Genomic DNA, 18,727 nt, shown 5'->3' with positions numbered 1-18,727 from the left:
TGAGAAGACCACGTCTGGTTTACCCAAAGGAAAGTGGAGACCATTTGGTTATGTTTCGTGTTACCAAAGTGGGCAAAAGGTCCTGCCAGCCAAAAACCCCCATCCCTAAAACATGCTACGGGCAGCTGAGCAGACACAATCTCATTAAGACAAGTTAAGTCCATTAGTTCAGTGTTTATTGGTGTTCCTGTTTGGAAATGGCCTCAGTTTGAGCCAGGGGAGGCCCAGGCTGGACATCAGGAGGAATTTCTTCGTGGAAAGGGTGGTCAGGCATTGGAACAGGCTGCCAAGGGAGGTGATGGAATCACAATCCTTTGTTCAAAAAATAACTGGATATGGCACTCAATGCCATGGTTTAGTTGACAAAGTGGTGATGAGTCAAAGACTGGACTCGATCTTGGATGTCTTTTCCAACCTAAATGATTCTGTGATTCTGTGTCTTCTGTGAAGGTGTCAGCGTTTGCAGAAATAAAGGCCTGAGTTCTGATTGTGTGAGGTCGTTAGCAGCCTGTGTTTTATAGGTTGCAGAGAGGTTCTCTGTCAGGATGGACTAAAGACAGACTTCCAAAGAAACCTGCTCCACCTTCCTGATTTGCAACTACATTTCACTGCACTTGTCTGTTGTTTTTGGAAGTGTCTTTTTCAAATATTGGGATATCCTGGGATCACTCTATTCATTAACCAGCTAGAACTGAGCAGGAGGGGGGTGGCTGCTCTGCCTAAAGCACAGTTGGGGCTTTTTGTCATGTAGGAGTACCTGGCAGCTTTGCAAAGGACAACAAATGATTCCTTCCTAATGTGAGAGCAGCAGGAGCCAGGCGTGCTGGTGGAAGGCAGGGCTGCTGCATCAGAGGGAAGAAGTTGCTGACACCCAGAGAAATGAGAGAGGGTGTGATAGGAAAGAAAAATATTTTGAAAAATTTTGTTTGCAAGTGGGGGCTGAATAGCTCTGAGAAAACCAGGGCATTAAACGTTTTTCCTCTTCTCTAAGAAAATCATTTCCAAAGGGTGGAGCTATAAAATACCTTGGTGTTATAGTTAGTATTTCAATAAAATATTGTTGTTAAGACAGAGGTCTCTGCACATGAAATCTCTCCTGACTCCCTATCCCTCATGGAAATTCTCTCACTTCTCCATTAAAGGGATCAAAATTTGGCCTAGACTAGATGCTAGCCATAGCCTGAGCTTTTAAATGTTTCCAACTTCATGTGAGAGAGTTGCAATTTTTCTTAGAGGGGGAGTGACCACGAAATTCCCTGTGGAGAGCAGGAAGAGCATCTGAAGGCACCCTTCAAAGGCTTGTTTTGTGAAGGGTACGATGTCTGTCTGACATCACAGTTGCTATCCTGGCTTTTCTGGCTGGTGCTCTTTTCCCCCTTTCTGGGAGACTGGGCATGGTGGGCAGGATGCTCCAAGATGATGGGCAGAAACCTCCCAGCAGGAAGGCACTAAGAGGGTCACTCTCTGGGAAAAGGGGCTCCTGTTTTGAAAAGGGATGTACGAGGAGCATGCCATGGCTCCCAAAGAAGGCTTCATTCTCCGCCTCTGTGCCGAGCGTTCACTTCTACAGTCTCAGCTCTCCCCACATCCCTCACTGCAAACAGCCTGGCGGGATGGGAAGCTCTGTAGGGCAGGAGATGTGTCCCATTATGCATCTGGCACCAGGAAACCCTTAATTTCTAGGCATTATTGTAAGGCAGGTAGTAACTAAGGGTTGATTATGTTTGAGAGCGGCAGCTTGGCAGACTGCAGAATAAAGTACAGATAAAGTGACCTTGTGATTTTGAAAGCGAGACCCATTATTTGTTTTGAAACACATTGCCTCAGTGACCCTGCAAGTTCTGCAGACATGTCCTGTCTGGAAATGCCATAACAGGTTGTTCACTATATTTTCAACTGAGTTAAGGTTTTGTTGAAATAAGGAATATCAATCAAAGGCCAGAAGGCCACATTCCTTTGGTGTTGTTGATTTCACCAGTATCTTTTGTCTGAAAGCCTGTGCTGACAGGGCATCAGGGGAGAACTCCTGGGGTGAGTGGGGATGAGTGAGGACAGCCACATGGATCTGCGTCCCTGTCAAACTTGTGTCAGCGGAGGTCAAGTTCTCAAGCTCCAGAGAGGACCCTCCAGCACCGAGGGATTAGTCAAGGGGAGAGCCAGACACCCTTCACAGCACAGAATCAACATTATCCAGAGCGTGACAGGGACAAGTGGAATATAATACATGGGGGTGTGCAAGGGAGGTGCTGTTCACATCTCCAGAAAATGGGAGGGACACAACTCTCTCCCTGCCCTGGATCCTCACCTTTTGTCACAGGAAATGTTCAAACTGAGATTTGTGTGTAGTGACAGCCAGACCATGGTGCTGAGGTCAAGTGTATGTGTTGGTCTTGGTTCAGTGCAGCTTTTTTTCAAGCTACGATTCAAGTTCACATGAAACACAGCTCACCTACATGTAGTGAGACAGAGCTGGGTGATTTTTCTTTCCTCTTGGTGGCAAAAGGGAATTTTGCTGAGAAAAATGCTGGTTTTATTGTCTATAAACTGTTCACAAATTTGATATTCATTGACAAGTTGTTTGGATAAAAAATGTATTAAGGTACATGGACAAAACCAAAGGAAAAAATTATTTCATCTCTTAGCATCAAGGATGTGGGAGAGAAAAGTTCAAGCCTCTCTTTTTCCTGAGGTGACATGATCTTAACTTTCCATCATGTTTGGGCTATTTTGGTTGGTGATGTTCATGGCTGCTCCTAAGGGAGCCATCCAGTTCTTTGTGGAATACTCAAATATTTACCAAGCTGTGGAGCAGGGGTGGGAAGGGAGGGTTGGGAAGGAGGAAAAGTGATGGCCAGTCTGTCCACAAGACATTTACCAAAAAGAGGGAGCATCTGAGTCACAGGATCTGATCTCTTGCATATTTGTTCAGGCAAAGAAGACTCAGGTCAGCCAAGGGACTGAGAGCAGCTTTGATTTCTCTTCTCCTGGTGAAAGCACTGAGGTCCTGAAGTCACTTCCCTGAGAGGAGACTCCTAAGGCAAAAGGAGTGGTCTAAATGAGCCCCACCACTCAGAAGTGGGAAAGAGGGGACACAACTACCTTCTCTCCCTGATCAGTGGTTTTAACTAATAATTTCACCTATTTTTGTTGTTGGTTGTTTTTGAGGGGGGGGTTGTTTTTTGTTAGGTTTGGTTTGGTCTGAACTGCAAAGTGAGAACATCCTGTTTCAAGCCTGGAACCCTTTATTCAATGCAAGTTGAAATGCTTAGTTTTGAAGTGAGAGAAAAGTAACTACCAAATCATTCCCTGTACTAAAATTGATCCCATTTCTTGATTGTGGGGTTAATGGCAGAAACTCAAAGTCACCATTTGTCAAGAGGGTCACTTGGCTTCCTTGTTCTGCAAATACCTGTGGAGGTGCTTCAGCTGAAAGTTGAGAGGGAAGTGGGTGGCCCAGAAGACGAGGCACTGCCAGGAAAAGATAGGATTTCATGGCTTCCTGGGAGGGGAGAAGGACAGCTCTGCCCACTCTTGCCTTTGAGTCTGTCTTTCTGCAATGAGCTCCATCCAGGACCTTAAAAACTATTAACCATTTCCAAGATTTTGTCATGACTGGCATTTCCATAAAAGATTTTGGGTTTAGAGTATTGGTAATTATGATTATTTTGTGTAAAATAAATCCTTAGTAGTGTTACCACTCCTGAGTGGTGGAGGTAGTGGCAGAGCCACCATCCCTGAAGGTATTAAAGGAATGACTGGATGCGTTACTCAGTGCTCTGGTCTGGATGACAACGTGGGCACTGATCAAAGGTTGGACTTGCTGATCTTGGAGGTCTTCTCCAACCTAATTTCCACATTCTTAATTTTAAAATATTAAGTGAGGGAGGGAGAATTTTAAGAAGTTCTTCCTTGTGTCCAGGTGGAACTCCATGCACATCAGTTCCTGCCCGTTCCTCTTGTCCTAGTGGTTGGCACCACCAAGAAGAGCCTGGATTTGAGGAGCTGACAAAAGGATTTTTGCTTTTCATTACTGAACTTCATCTGCACCCGTGCGTGGTGTATTGGCTGACGCTGGAAGCAGCGGTCCCAACAGATCCCTGTAGGTGAGTTCCACAGGGCTAGAGGGACCCAGCCCAAATATCAGACGGGGAGGGAAGAGCACAGACACATGGCAGTCACTGCTGCTTGATGACTTATGGCTGTCTTCTGCTCAGTGGTGACTGTGTGCACGTTCAGCCCATGGCAAAAGTGAGGAAAACCAGGTTATGTGAAACCTCAGAAGAAAGTGGCAGAAGTTAAGCACTTTTCAGCTCATGCTGGCTGGGCAGTAAGAGCATATGCACCCAGCCGGCTATCTTGGGTCAGCTGGGGTACTTTAATTTGGTGTGGTTTGAGCCCTTCAATCCCATCCTTGAATCACATGAAGGAAGCAACAACCTGTAACAAGTGCTGGTAGTCATACTGGGTCTGTGTGAACATCAAGGTTAGTATTTCCAACGCATGCAGGTGACTTTTGAAACCAAATTCAATTTACAGTTAGACTTCATGGCTCCAAAGTGCTTTAATTATTTTGGGAAATTAGATTTTGGGCCAAGTTTAAAAAATAAATCAATCAATGAGAATTACTAACAATGGGATAAAAGTTTCTGAGTTACTTGGGTAGCTTTGAAAGCATTACTCGCTTATTTGCTTCCCTGAAGGAACTGAAAGAGCGTCAAATCTGTTTTCCAGAGAAAAAGAGTTTCAGTTGCAGCACACAGTTTAAGGTGCAGGTTATAGTGAAAGATGGGATAACATGAAGGCAGTTTTCATGAGGATAACCAATGACACACATGGCTGAGGGGTGGTCTCCAGGTCTGCCCTCCCTCCTTCATGTAATGCTCTTAGGAAGTCAGGCATCACCTGAGAGGGGGAGAAACCCTCTCCCAGAGGCACTGAAACCCTTGAGCTGGGTTCCTGCTGGCCCTTTGCCCCTGCAGGTACTTTGTGCCGCGTGGGTAGGGCTGCAAGGTTTAAAAGCGTTCAACTCCTCGGAGATGGAAACAGCACAGGTAGGGCACGATAATCAACAAGATAATCTGGAAGGTTATTTACAAGCACTATAATGGAAACAGGTTTCCATGACCTCCTCCTCCTTTATTGCTGTGCCTTTGGCTTGACCCGGCTCAGGGCTCCCACTGCTGCATCGATGGGAACATCATGCTCAGCCTGGCAGGGAGCCCGGGGCTTCCAGAGGAAGGGGGAAGGTTTTGGCTACTGCTTGTAGTGGCAAATCAGCTGCAGAAGAGGGAGCCCATGTCTTCTCCAGCCTGGCACCTCCAGTTTCCTCTTTTTTCTCCAGTTATTTTCACACCTGCACAGGAGGAAATTGAGGAGGGGAAAAAAATGGAGTGGGTTAAGGAACATGAGTATGGACATCCCTGCCCAGCCCAGACACCTCCCAGAGCCTCCCCACAGGGCCAGGTCCCTTGCCTCCAAAGGCCAGAGGCTGCAAGAGGAGAAAGAGTCCCTTTGGGCAACCACAAGAGGTACCAGCTGAAAGTCTTGTGACTGCCAACCACACAGGTGCTTGTACTCCAGGCATGCTCCTCGCAGGGTGTCAGAATGACAGGAATGTTTCCTCTGCGGCACACAGACGTGAGCTGGCTTGCATGGGACACGGGTCAGCAGGAGACACCTCAAACAGCAGTAACACCAAAACAAGCAACACTCAGGCAGAACCACTCTGATTATGCCCTTCACCCACACACTTCATAACCATCACCGCTTTTACTTCCCATTCCAGTTCATCCTGACCAAAACAAGGCAAGCAAGGGAGATACCGTTAATGAGGTGCAGGGGGATGGACGCTATCACATTTTGCACATCTGTGACGAGTGGGTTTAGCAGAGCTCCCAAAGAAAACATAAGGGGTTGCATTAGCCAGCTTCAGAAAATGCCTGACCTTACAAAAAAAAAGCATTATTCCCTGTGAATACTATGGTATGTACTGCCCCTCCACTCAGTGCCAGGAAGGGATCTGTGGCAGGGATATACTTCAAGGAGACTGTGGTTTATATTACAGCTGCTAAGATAACCGGGAGCTTTCAAAAGGAATCCCAGCTAGCACAGCTTGTTTTACAATACCAGACTCCAAGCGGGGGGAGTGGAAAGTAAGTTTGTTTTCCACGCTGCCCCTTTATCTTGATGTCAAATATATCCCCTGGGAAAGGAAAACATTTAAGCTGAAGATCCCATGGACACACACACACACACACACACATACACACACACACATGTGTGCCTTTCCCCCCACTGAGTCAAAGCCATGTCCAGAGCGTGGCACTGTTCACTGGGTGGGTGCTGCTGGACAGCTGGAGGTTTGGCATGGAAAACCCAGGAAAAAGGTGCTTCAGGTGTGATAATCAACAGCCACAGGTGCTGGTGCCAGCCTGTGATCTGGGTGGGTCAAACCGACAAGCCACCTGCTGCAGGTGGAGTTGTGATCTCTTTGAGAGGACCTCCATGTGAGGGGATAATTGCAGCTAGAGAGGAACCATTTATTTGTGTGGGCAAAAGCATAAAAAAATGCAGTCATAAAGCTCCCTAGATAGCTCATGTCTGAAATAAGATGCACATTTTTAACAAGGAGGAGTAGGAACTGTTGGCACATCTTCTCAGAGGAGCATTGAGGAGGGCCTTCATTGCTTCTTTGGAGTACTTCAAATGTTTTGATGTAACTCAGTCAGAACTCTGGCCTTAATACTGACATTACTGCCTGGATTCTGAAGTCTTAGATGATCATAATGGAACTTCCTGGTCTGAAAATCTGTTACAAGGCACTTCTGTGTGTAAGAAGCACACATAGATGCAAGCCCTTCCATTACTACTACTACTATTGTTATTATTATTGTTATTGTTGTTGTTGTTATTATTATTATTATTATTATTCCTGGAGAGGGACTCTTCATCAGGAACTGTAATGACAGGACAAGGGGGAATGGCTTCAAGCAGAAAGAGAGGAGGTTAAGATAAGATATTAGAAAGAAATTCTTCCCTGTGAGTGTGGGAAGACACTGGCACAGGCTGCTCAGAGAAGCTGTGGCTGCCCCATCCCTGGCAGTGTCCAAGGCCAGGCTGGATGGGGCTCTGAGCAAGCTGGGATAGTGGAAGGTGTCCCTGCCCATGGAATGAGACGGTCTTTAAGGTCCCTTCCAGCCCAAACCATTTCACGATTCTGTGCTTATTCCCCAGCCTGACTGATGAGGATTTGCATCTCCAGAGCTCTGGATCATAGCTCTGCTGGTGACCATGGTGTTTAAATGACCAGAAATATGGTACAAATGCAAAGGGAATGTAATGCTTTGGGCTAAATTGGTAAAAAGACAACCATAGGACAAGAATAAATGTTGCAGCTGCAATGTGGGAGCCAAATTTGCTTGCTGGCAGGTGAGGAAGGACTGAACCAGTGTTCCTAAAGAATATGAGTATGCTTGGGGACATACCTTCTTAGCCACAAAAATAAATGAATAAACTGGGATCCTTCTTAAGACAGGATCAGAGAAGCAGCCAAGGTGTTTACATAAACATATACCCCTTTTCAGTGCTAGTTAGCTAGACAATGACACCAAAATGAAATAGGGAGCTCATTAAACATACCCATGCTCTGGAGCAACAGCAAGTTCAAACCTATATTTGGGTTTCACAGAAGGTTGTTGCCTTGTTATGAGGTTGAAGCACATTTCCAGTGTGAAAATTCTTCACCTGTGGTTTGTTCTATGTTGATGCGTGACTCTGTCACCAGTCCCTGTGGCTTGGGGCCACCGCTGCTCACACCACATCTTACTGCTGAGCCTCTGCAGCTGTCCTATTTTCTGAGTGCAAAGACTGAACCTAAGAAGTGTGGTTTCTCTCTTGCTTGGCACACGCTTTACACTGGTGATGCTCCTTGCCTTTCTAACAGCAGGAAGAAAATCTTGACAACAGCTCAAGGAATGTTCCTTGGAGAGTCCTAACTGCTCAAATTGCAGTTATTTCAATAGGTAGAGCCCTGGTGTCACTACAGGGAGCTTAAAGGTGTACCACCAAGCACGGTGTCTTTCAGCCCTTGCCTTTGTGTCCTCTGCACCCACGATGAAGTTTATGGTATAGGTATTCTCCTCAGAGGATATCTCTTCTGGGAGACCTCCTAATTTTCTGTTCCTTCACAAGAGCTTTCAGTGTGTGGGAAAGGTGGGAGGTGTGGTTGTCAGGGATCTATCTGAGGAAGCCATTCCCAGAGCAGGGCTGGAAGCCTTGTGATCATGATACAAGGCCAGAAGATGCTACTGTGATCATCTGCATGGTGTGCTGTAATATAATCAGTCAAAATAAACTGTGGAAAGGGCTTGATTGAAGAAAACATGTTTCCAAACAAAGTTACTTTATTTCCTATCTGTTTTCAATGGCACTGCCTCTTTTGACTATTTCCCTCATTCCCCAGTTATGCATCCCTTCTTCCCCTAATGTGGAGAGACTCACAACTCATACTACAGCATCAGTTCTCCTCCTCTGCCCCCTTGGGCACTCCTGAAATGCAACCAAACCCAAATCAACCCATTAGACTCCTCCCACACTGAGCATTTTGCTATTTTTTTGGAACACTTTCTAGAAATGGAGCTGGTACCTCAGAAGATGTATATCAGCTTTTTTTTTTTTTTTTTTTACAGCCAAAGAGATTAAAATTACAGCAAGGTAAATAAATCTCAACAGATTTCAGTGGGTTTTCTGTCTAGTCAAAACCATTCAATTTTCAGCAAAATTGAAGATTTGCTTGATTGATTGATTGATTTTTATTATTTTGCTAGATAAGCACATGACAGATTAAAATCCAGAGACATCTCCTGCAACCTCTCATCCTCTGATTTTGAAATGTCCCTGGGCTACTTGGCATCTGAAGTGCAGGGTGTCACTATGCTCCCTGTGTCACCTGAGGTTTGGTATGACTGGCCAGCACCAGATGTTTCTTGCATGTTCACAAGTGCCAGGAGGTCTCTTTCCTGCCATTTACCAACAGTTTATATTCACAGGATACTCGTTCCTTCTCAGAGAACTCCGGCTTATTGTCCTGATGATACATTTAGAAAAGGAGTTCACTGTTGCTCTTTTGAACTTCCTCCTCCTTGTCCTCATTTGTTAATGGATTTCATTCCTCCCCAGCAGTTATTCATCCCTGAGTGCCTGAATTAGCCGGAAGGGTTTTTTCTACAACTGGTGGGCATTGAGAATCTTTGTCAATGAGCATTAATAGACACAAATGTATTGAGAAAGACATGAAAATCATCTCTGTGTGGATTATCACTTTTTCTCTCTCTGATTTGATATTTTTGAAAGTGGTTGGTCAAGCACATGGTAATGAAAAACTTTGCACCACTGTACTCGTGAAGTAATTTTTCTTCCTTGCCCCAGCTAGTTGATGGATTTTGGTTTTTAAATGTTTGGGTTTTTTTAAATATTATAAGATTTTCAGTATTTTTAACATCTAATTGTTCATTCACATCTGCATCTCAGGACATATCACCAGCTTTCAGGAAACCTCTTTTCCAACACACCTTAATTCTGACATTAATACCTTTATTTTGGAAAACAGTTGCTAAGTGAGAACTATATTTAAAAAACTTCTGTAACAGGATTTAAACATTATATCCATGCATTAACATAGTCAGGCAGCTTAAAAATTATATTCTTATGGTTTACTTTGGCGAAATATCTATCTGGAGTCACTGGTCTTGTGGTGATTTATCTACTCTCACTATTTGTACTGGATTTAAAAGGGAGTGCCTCATTCTTAAACTAATTGCCTGCCATTTATTCCAGGGGAAATACTTTTATAAGGATAAGGGGCTAAAGGCCAACTTTTCAAAGGCATGTTGGCACCTTAGGATGAAGACCGGCACTAGAGAAGCACTGAGGCAGCTGAGGTGTTCCTGAAAAATTCTGTGAGTGTTTGGCTGTGCCTTTAGGTGCCCACATACCTTCAATCTGTTCCTAAGACTTTTTTCTCCGGCAAGAAGAGAGGTTTCCAGAGCAGCTGTGGCACAGAGGATCCCTGAGACACGAATGGGGAGCACAGAAGCTGCTCCCCCTTCTTTTATCCCAGGATGTGGTTCAACTGAGCTGGGTGAGAAATGTGAGGGAGCCTCAGAAATGTCATTTGTAGGAAATACAACTTGAATCCTGGGCTTTAAATGATGTCATGGCACAGCCACTGTGCTAGGAATTACTCTCTGAGTAGTGTCACATCCATGTGGAACACACAGCACTGCAATGAGAGGTGCAGTGAACATCTAAGGCTTCAGGCTAACCCTGCCCCACTTGGAGACACTTTTCCTTGGAGGTTCCATGATGGTGCCAGAGGGTTCCTCACTGCACCCAAGCTGGTGAACGGCTGTTTCTACCCCCACCAGTGGGATGTGACACTCGAGGTTCCCCACCAAGTGCAAAGCCATTGCTTGCAGTGAAATTCAAATGCTCACTGGAAGGAACAATGGGAAAATGTTTTTGTATACACATCCTGTCTCGCTTGTTCCCTGCCTTCCTGCTCAGTCACACAGCACTCCTCTAAGAAAGGTTTCTTGTCCTGATCACATTCGTCCTCACTTTCTCTCTTGTTTCTGTGTGGATTCCCTTCTTTCCTTGCAAGGATTTCTTTCCTTGTTTCATCATATGTCCTCTTCTGGTCCTCCTGTCCTTCTTCTCCCTTAGTAATTGGCTTCAATCTGTGCGCTGCTGCTGTACAATGCCTTAAGTTTCCTCACTTCATCCTTCATCCCACTTCTCATTTCTATGGTTCTCTTGTGCTCCTTCCCCTTTCCCCTCCCCAACTTTCATCAGGTTCCTCCAGATTTTTAGCTCTTTTTTCTTTTCTTCCTACCCTCTGTCTCTCTTTAAAAATTTAATTGGCATGCTTTCTTCAAGCTGTCTTAGAAAGCCTTATTTTTTTTTCTTCTCTCTTTTCAGCCTCTTTCCTGAATTGCAGTCACACCAGTTCTGCTTTCCTGACTGCAGAGTCACAGCAGCTGTGGTGCAGCAGAGCATCTGAAAAGAAAATGCTAATGGGGGTTTTTATAGTGTACAGTAAAAGGCTCTGATTAAAAAAAATAATAATGCTACACCTCAATGCTACCTCTAACCCAGACTATTGCTTCTTGAGAGTTTCCTTCTAGACCCTGCAGTAGCAAAGCAGAATCCATAATTTCATGTGCCATCTCCCTGCCCGTCATAACCACAGGCAAAGCCTGATCAGTAATTTTCTTTAGAGGGAAGCAAAGGAGATGTATCTGTGTAATGGCATCTCCCCTGTGCCTGATCACAAGATCATAAAGAGTGCGCAAGGCAGATTTATGGAGGTCCTGCCAATGTACTGATTGTACATAGAAGCATCTCATCAGACACTTTCAGATCAAACTGGTTCTGCAAACATTTCTCCATGAGAGCTCATTAAAATCTATACAGGAATTTGCTCCAGCCATACTAATGTCCCCCTCAGGTCAGCTTTCTGTGAGCATTCACAGTTTGTTTATCACCAACAACCAGTCTATACACATTTCAGCCTTGGACGGGTCAGTATTTCCACACACGAATATTGGAGTTCATGGTCATCCAGCTCAGGACAAAGAACATGTCATAGACTCAGCTACACCAAAGCAAATTATTTCCTCTAGCAAAGAGGGAAATTAGTTTAAAATAATGCAATACTATGTAAATTATGAAAAAATCTTCTCAGTGCTGATTATTCTTGTAGAGTACTGAGAATATGATCATTTGCTGGCAGATATTCTGTAAGAGGTAAAATACATTAAAGTAAATGATTCCTCTCAAATTACTTATCCATAGAGCTACTTAAAAAAATACCTTATTCACTCCAATGCACAACATAGATAGAACAAAAATGAGAGTATTACATGGACTTTCTTCTGTTATTTCTTGTTCTTAATAGAAGATTTACAGATGGTGAAACCAATTATTTGTATTTTTCTTTTCTTTTTCTTAATGTATCAGGCAAGTTTCCTGGTAAAAGAAAAACATTCAGGGGAAAAAAAAAGTAAACATACCACCCAGAAAATGTACCACTTTAAAAATACTTTATGTATTACAAAACAGTTCTGATTATACCCTCAAGGCTTAGCCCATAATTTCCTCTGGTTTGATCCCTGGTACAGAGAAGGAGTCCTAGTGGGGTCTTCTAGGACACCACTGAGCTTCCATCTGCTGCCAGCCCTATGTCTCTCACGCCCGCAGTGATTTTCACCTGCTCTTCTCTCATGCTTGGAGTTCCCTGAGTTGAGGAGGATTTGGTGGGATGTGACAAGTGGAAAACTGGAGCCAAGCCACAGAAATAGAAAGTCAGAGTGACTGAACTGGCAGGACACGAACGATGGGAAGAGATCTTGGCTGGCCTGCTCCGTCCCATGGACTGAATGCAGGAACACCACCTTCCTTTGTGCAGTGCTCTGGGAGGCCAAGGTGAAAAAGGCTCTAATGGAATTCCTGCAGGGACAGTTTTCACTGGCTCAGTGGGAGCTGTTTGCACACAGACGCCACGGAGTAAGCTGCTAGGTGTTTATTAACTCAGCTTGCAAGAGGAGGGGAAGGGCAGAGGAAAACCGCTGAGGGGAAAATGCCGGTTAAAAAGACAGACCACCACCCCCTGCTGTCCACCGGAGCTGAGGGAGCTGCGGCTGAGCGAGGTCCTTGTAACCTGTCTGGTAAGTTTTAAAGGATGTTTTCCCTCTCTCTTAACTGGCTGCTGCGTATGTGTGTTAGGAAACAGCAATTAAAATATTCAGCCAAGGGCTTAACCCTTGATTGTTCCTGTGTTTCGCCCCCCATTTAGTGACAGGCCCTGCGCCGGGGGCTTGGGGGGCACTGTGGGGGGCACTGCGGGGCCTGCTGGACACCTCGCCCGCCCTGAGGTGCGGCCTTCCTGCTGTGGGATTCGGTGGCACGCAAGGCAAGAGATCCTTTGGGATGAATGGAGCCCTTGGCCTGCCGTTTAGGCCATCCAGCCGCTCTGTGTTCTTTGTCAGGGCCAAACAAGCTCCATATCATTACGCTGGCATTCGCTTGCCCAGTCTCATTATTAGGTGCATTAGCTGTGGGAACTAAATCCATGACAAAAAAAAAAAAAAGGAAAAAAAAAAAAAAAGAGGGGGTGGAATTGGCTCACACAAAAAAAGGCTTTCCCAGCTCAGGCTAACAACTTGTGCCTATTAACTAAAAACGATCATTAGAAAATTCCCTGCAGACTTAAAGCTTCAGCAGAAGCTCATTTCACGTATGCACTTGCCTTGTTACATGAACACATAACCAGCCTTAAAGAAACATACCCTCCCACACTTGGATCAGGACTGGGAAAAGGGGCTCCAGGCAGGTACTGCACTGCCTTTAAAGTAAATCTTTCTGCTTTTTCCAGCAATACTGCTTAAAATATTCTGTACCAATAGGAGATAAGGAATCTATAGCCTTAAAAGGGGAAGGGTATTAGAGGATAACCATGTCAGCTTGGGGTGGTCACTGAAAAAAGAAAACAAGTGGTTGCATGTGAAAGGAAAGATGTGTGATAATGTCTTTACAAACAGCTGGATGGGTGAGGGTATTAACATCTTTGAAACGGGGCTTAATGTCTTTACCAACTTCAAGCGGCAGGTTTGTTACAGAGCCCGGACAGTCTGCCTCCTGAAACACACAAATGAGGCCGCACACGCCTGAGTTTCTGAGCTCTGGGGTAAAATGACGGGTACAGGATGTGTGGTAGGCGGTTCAGGAAGGCTGTACCTTCCTAGTACCTCAGCCAATGGGGAAAGGAAGAGGGCAGCAAGTGGGAGTTTAGGGTAAAAGGAGGCTGCACCCTCCTAAACCTCGAGAGAGAAAACCCCACGAGTGAGTGTCCCAGTGGTTTCTCTCCCTTTATTCGAATAAAGTTTCAGGCATCCTCTGTCTCCTTTATGGATGCTGGCTTCTCATAGCGTGATTTTCCATACACATGGAACTTCCTTTTTTTATGTAATATTTTATATAACATAAAATATTATATACATTAATAAAAATATATAATATATTTTATTTTACATTATATTTTTATATAATATATTTTACCTTTTTTTTTTTTAGTATTTAGTGACCTTTTATACAGGTCAAACCACAGAAAAAATCATCGGAGATCAGGTCTCCATGAACTGGATGAAGATAGTTCTCTCTAAACAGCAAATTGTCTTTGTGAACATGCATGGAATCTTCCCTGACTGCTTTACCATAATTGTAACAAACCACGAGGCAACAGGTAGATCCATGGGGATCCCCAGGCTGCTCAGGAGCCGTGGGGAGTTTTCCAATGGGTGGGAATGTGCAGACATCTCAACTCAGATGTCCTGGTTACTCTGGTTTTTGGTAGTCCTTGTGCTTTTGGCACTGAGAAAGCTGGTCCCTGGAACATGTTGGTTGGTTGGTTGGTTTCTCTGGGATTTTTGTGGGTCTCACTTCCAGTGGTCCATGGCTCTCAAAAGCAAAAAATATTGCCCATAGAATCTGCTACTTGGTCAGCAGCTCAATTCACAGGCTTCTGATTAAAAGTTTTTCCTCCCAGAAGATGCTTTCTTTCTTAGTATTTCCTAATGCTAAGAATTTTTTAGGTTGTATGATAGCCTTTCTAGGAAATGATGAAATTTCCAGTCTTTCAGTCATGTGAAGATAAGCAGGACACATCTCTGGAGAATACAGGGGACGATATTTTCCTGACAGCAAAAACAAATGCACAAGTCTTTCCCACCCTTAGTGAACACACAGTGGTTCTCTTCAGGTTACCAAGCATCAGAAACAGGTCCCTAAATTCAGTTGATTTAAACCAATGATAAATAACCATGGCTTAGCTAGTCCCTCTCCTGAGTGCCCACCATTAACTGGTGTGATGGAGCAGGCAGCTACAGCTGGGAGTTTAATGATGCTCCCCATGGGAAGGCAGTTTGGGAGCCAACAGGGTGGGCAGGGTAGAGTCTCACCAACCAGGGTGCAGCCCTGCAGCACCTGAATGCAAAAGTGTCACAGTACCTGAGTGCCCGTGATCAGGAGCAGCCAGGATGGCCAGGAAAATTTGGAGAAATGAGGCAGGACCCCGGTGTGTATCAGTGAGGTGCATGGCCAGGCACAGGCACAGCTGCTTTGCAGTTCATGCAAACACCAAAGGTGAGGGCCCTGAGTTTATGGGTGGCTCCCAAGGGAAGAGGAGACTCTTCCAGTGAGGCTTTTCCCAGCTCTTTCCCAGCAGTCAGATCCAAGGTCACACAGCTCCACCATAGCTGGGCTGGGGCACAGGCAGCTGAAGGCCAGGGGTGTGCACTGGGGTCTAGCTAGCAGCTGGATGGGTGCAGAGGTGACACTGTTCTGCTGCTCCCACAGCCCTTCACTGGAAATGGTGGAATGGACATAAGGAACCCACTCTGTTTCCCAGGCAACTTCAGCAGTGCTTTGCTTGCCCAGTGTTTGTCCTCTCGGGCCAAGGCTTTACAATGGAAGCAGCCACCCCTGTAGACACTCTGGGCTGAGCAAGCCCTTGGCTTCCTGCGCTGGCATCCTTTCCTGGTGCTCCATTTGCCCACCCAGGCTGTGAAGAATCTACCTCACAAAGATGCCCCATCCATATGGCAGCCTAAGGTCATATTCATGTGTGGCTGTGCAACGAAAACGCGGGGATGCCAAAAGCAGACTCTGTGATCTCCGTAGATCATGTTCATGTGTGGCTGTGCAGCCAAAATGCGGGGATGCCAAAAGCAGACTCTGTGATCTGCTTCCCTTTGGCTCATCCCTACCCCCTGTGGAGACCAATCATGGCATGCACCTGGAATAGATGCAGATTTAGGGAACTACTTGACCAACAGTCTTGCATAGGTCTCATTCAAACACGTGTCAGCAGTTTTTGCTCTAATCCCACTTCTCTTCAGCACTCCTGAATGATGGCCATGATGCCAGCAAGCACAGTCTTAGCAGAAGGTTTACCTCCTACCATTTCTCCCTGAGGGCACTTTTCTCTCAGATAAGAGTGTCTTTGGATCTGTCAAGCTGAAAGAAGAACTCCGTAGTGCTCTGACTCCTCACGGAACAGATGGCAGGGAACAAGCAGCCTCGGTGCCCATTCAACACATTAGAGGCTGGGATATTTAAGCAACTCCTCTGCTGCTTCCTTATGAGATATCAGATCACAAAGTACACATTCTTGTCTCTCCCAGCAAAGCAGTACAGCCAAACTCCTGCTCAGAGCAGTGCTCGGCTTTGAGAGGAGTTAATAAGCAAGTTTTTGAGCATTTTGGGTTTCTCACTGTCCCCGGACTCCAGCACAGGGGTATTTGGTAGGTTAAGGACCACACGGGTTAATTTCAATCAAACTGGTAAACAGAGATGTCTGGCACTGACAAAACAAGATAACATCCAAAACTGACCAGAAGTTAAGAGACCAAGTGACATGGACAGAACCCAGGCAGACCTGCTCACCTTCCTCCTCCTCCTCCTCACACCAGCATCTCATACTTCCGACAAAAGAAATTTAATATTTTGAAAAAAAGTAGCAGGACCTAGGATATGTGTGCCATAAGGCCTTTCTCAGATGCCAAAGCAAGTAACTTCTGGAGTTTTAAAAAAGGAAGAAGGTCTGCTATAATGAACCTGCATTGCACTGTTCTTTCATCCTGATTGTTGCAAGCATCTTTTGGGTCTGCTGACATTAAAAATTGTGATCTGTTAAAACATGTTGATTTCAGATGCTTACAACTTTTCAAAGCACTTTTTTTTTTTTTTCCTGAGGAGGGTATTTTCCCATCTTAGTCTGGGAAAAAGTGAATATCTAGAAGTGTTGAATCCCAAACATGTAATTTTGTAAGAAGCTCTTGCATTAAAAAAAAATTCCTTCTTGAATGAAAAAGACAGGATGAGCTGTTTCTGCTGTGGGAATAACAAAAACTAGCCAAGATGCAAAATATTTCATAATACAGACATTTCTCAGGTGTACTGCCTTCTTTTTACTAACGTGCTACTAGCACAGTGTAATACACACAAATTTTCCTGCAGGACTTGTTTTTGATGGAGCATGGGTTGATTTGAAGAGTCCTGCCACCTGTCCTTGGCTAAAAGTTTTGCCTTCTCAGCATCACTGCCTGAGGAAAATGAAAGGTGTTCTTATTTTTGTCAGGTTCCACCAGTTCTAACAGGTCCGAGCCAGTAATTTGCGAGTTCCTCAGAATTTTACTGCATTTATATGATGGCCCAATGTATCAAGGTGAATGAAATCAGAGCCAGAGGAGTGAGTTTACATAGGTTTATTGTAGATGTTATAAAAAGCTTTAGGCGTCCCTCCCTCTGAGCACTTGCTTATTCATCAGGTACTCCCAAACCATGGGATGCCCTTGATGCCAAATCCTTTTGGATGCTGCATTGATCCTGGGGTACAAAAAGTTTGTGGAGTTTCTAGATCAAGTGGTTTTTACCATTTCTTTGGGGTTTTGGTTGTTTATGGTTTTTTTTGTATGAGCAAACTAGAAAATTAATTGTTTGCTTTTGTTTTTTTCTAAAGAAAAAGAATGTTTTCTGTATTATTCTGCATTGTTACAGAAAATATTCTGTAAGAATAATTTCTTGAGCTACCCCTCTTCTCTTCATGTTCTGAGCTCAAGAGAGACCTGCTGAGAGAGGCAGCTGTTTCAGATGGATAAAACTCCTTCCAGAATGTGATTAAAAAACATGATTTGAATGTTATATCCAGTAAGATTAACTGAGATAAAAGAAATAATTTAGTTGATGAACCTTCATTCAATTGACTTGCAAATGGTGATCATGTAATTTTGTTAAATTTCAGCTTTTGTTGAGTAATACTTTTCTCAGTGGTGTCAGTTTTTTTCTTAGGTGTGGAGTGGAATCCTTGTTTCCTGACTAGCCCTGGAAATTATCTCGTTGACCTATTTAAAATTTATTTGTGTCACTGTTGTGATCCATACACATGTCCCAATGGTCAACAGAAATATTTTGCTGCAAATATTTGAACTTCGGGCCAGTTTACTGGAAAAAATGTCATCAGAGCTAATGTCCCTGTTCCCTGAGGAATGTAAATTCTGCAGTTAGGTTTCTAAAGCAAATCACAAATGTTCATTCCAGCTGCTTCATGGAACTGTTCTGTAGGATTTGGGTAGAATTTACCCTGCAGCAGAAAAGCTTCTCCATAAAAAGTTCACTGGGCTGTTTGCTGTGAAGACCAAGCATGAGCAAGATAGAGAAGTGGGACTGATGTTCTGGAAACAGTGAATGAGAATTTGCTGAAAAATGACCTCATTTTTCCTGAAAACACAGATATCATGGTTCACGGAACAGTTTTGGTTGGAAGGGACCTTAAGGATCATTCCATTTCAATCCCCTGCCATGGGCAGGGATACCTGCCACTATCCCAGGTTGCTCTAAGTTCCATCCAGCCTAGCCTTGGACTCTTCCAGGGTAGAGCAGCCAGAGCTTCTTGGGAATTTATTCCCAAATGCCAATTGCAACAGTCATTGATCAATAAATAACAGTGACAATAATTGCTGTTAATATTATTGTGCCTAATATAATTGCACAGGTTTTGATATTCTTTTTTTTTTCTTTTCAGTTTTTTTGGTTTTTTTTTTTTAATTGTTTTTCGTGATGTGAGCCACTGATTTTGCCTCCAGTTCAAAACTTGATCTAATTCCAGGAATGC

At 44.4% G+C, this 18,727-nt stretch overlaps 1 long non-coding RNA gene across 3 annotated transcripts in view; it reads left to right on the top strand.

Moving 5' to 3' along the window:
* The first annotated feature begins 12,173 nt into the window (after window positions 1–12,173).
* LOC108449525 overlaps window positions 12,174–18,727 on the top strand; it is a 14,204-nt gene continuing 7,650 nt past the window's right edge. The window contains exons 1-2 of one of the 3 annotated variants that reach the window (XR_001865689.1): window positions 12,174–12,725; window positions 14,131–14,299. This is a non-coding gene — a long non-coding RNA (uncharacterized LOC108449525). The remainder of the gene's footprint in view (window positions 12,726–14,130; window positions 14,300–18,727) is intronic. The other 2 variants (XR_001865690.1, XR_001865688.1) reach the window with 2 other exon arrangements.

This window comes from Corvus brachyrhynchos, unplaced genomic scaffold, assembly GCF_000691975.1.
Source record: "Corvus brachyrhynchos isolate BGI_N302 unplaced genomic scaffold, ASM69197v1 scaffold209, whole genome shotgun sequence".
In the NCBI taxonomy this organism is placed as follows: domain Eukaryota; kingdom Metazoa; phylum Chordata; class Aves; order Passeriformes; family Corvidae; genus Corvus; species Corvus brachyrhynchos.
This window is presented reverse-complemented; position numbering and strand designations above follow the sequence as displayed.